Source organism: Chrysochloris asiatica, unplaced genomic scaffold, assembly GCF_000296735.1.
Source record: "Chrysochloris asiatica unplaced genomic scaffold, ChrAsi1.0 scaffold00018, whole genome shotgun sequence".
NCBI classification, from domain to species: Eukaryota; Metazoa; Chordata; class Mammalia; order Afrosoricida; family Chrysochloridae; genus Chrysochloris; species Chrysochloris asiatica.
In genome coordinates, this window is record NW_006408536.1 from 651,042 (window position 1) to 652,646 (window position 1,605).

Consider the following 1,605-nt stretch of genomic DNA (forward strand, 5'->3'; position numbering starts at 1 on the left):
AGAAAGATGAGGCTTTCAGTTCTCATAAAGATTTACAGTCTCAGAAGTCCTATACAGGGTCCCTATGAGTGAGAATTGGCTAGATGGCAGTGGGGCGGTGCATTGTATTTCAGGATAGATCATGAGATTTTATTTTCGGCAAAGAATGTGACACCATTCTTCTTCAAAATGTCATTTCCAGCATAGAAATTGCCTATACGTCCATTAAAGCTCACCAATGCCTTGAATATTGATCTTTATGTGTTCCTTTTCAATTTTTCTAGACTCACACTTCACATTCTTCTTAATAATGAACGTTTACAGCTATTTATTCTCACTTTGAATCACACCGCATCAGCAAATGAAGGTCTCAAAAGCCTTACTCCATCCACATCATTAAGGTCAACTCTACTTTGAGGAGGCAGCTTTTCCTAGTGGTACTTTTGAGTACCTTCCAACCTAAGGGATTTATCATCAGACAGTGTTCCACTCCCATCCAAGAGGTTTTCCCTGGACAGTGTTTTCCAGATGTAGCCAGTCAGGTCCTACTTCTCAGTCCATAAAGTCTGCTGAAATTGGTCCACCAGGGGTGACTTTGGTGGTATTTGAAATACTGGTGGCATAGCTTCCGTGAAAACAGTAATAACAAGCCACTGCACTATGATAAACTGCAGTAAGTGGAGTTTGCCTTATGATTTGGCCTTTTGGAACCCAGAATAAATTTGTTGTGGTGGTTAAGTGCTGTTGAGTAGGTTCTGACTCATAGCGACCCTTTATAAGGTTTATGAGGAGCAACTGTTGAGTTTGAACCACCGACTGAGGGGTTCCAACCGGCTTTGCCCCAGTGCTTATTCTACAGCGTCACATTATAATAAATTTAATGACTCCTAAGGAGCTCTGGTAGTGTAGTGGTTACGAATTGGGCTGCTAATCTCAGGGTCAGCAGTTCAAAACTACCAGCTGTTTCGCAGGAGAAAGATGAGGATTTCTGCTCCCATAAAGATTTACAGCCTCGGAAACCCTGTACAGAGTCTGTATGAGTCAGAATCGACTCCACGGCACAAAACCACCACCAAACCAAAAGATGATTATGAGTAGTTCCCATGATCATATTGGTAGGTGTTTTTCAGCTCCTGGAGAAGAATTTGTTTGAACTCAATGAGTATAATGAATTTAAACACCATATTTTTACACCTAATTTTAAAAAATGAAGCCAACTCTCATAGACTGGGCTTCAAATTTTCATGGAATAATTCACATTGACTCTGTAGAATAGAAACCTCTCTCATTTCGTTAACATCTTTACCACTTGGACCATACCGATCATCTCCGTCTCTGTTCCCACCCTTTCATCAACCATTAGATTTCACAGAACCTTGCTCTACCTTGTTTTAAATGGCTCTGGTATCACAAACTGAGACTAATCATCACTCAGAATTACTCCCCATCCAAAATTGTAAAATGTGAAATTCTTCCTCCTGACCACAATCTGCTCTACTTCCACTCTATCCCCAACTACATTTATATTTTTTTTCTATTACTGGAATCCAACTCATCTTCTTTGAAAACTTTTTTTTTTTTTTTAATTCTACGTGCTTCACCTTTAATTGGGCCCATCTTGCAAAT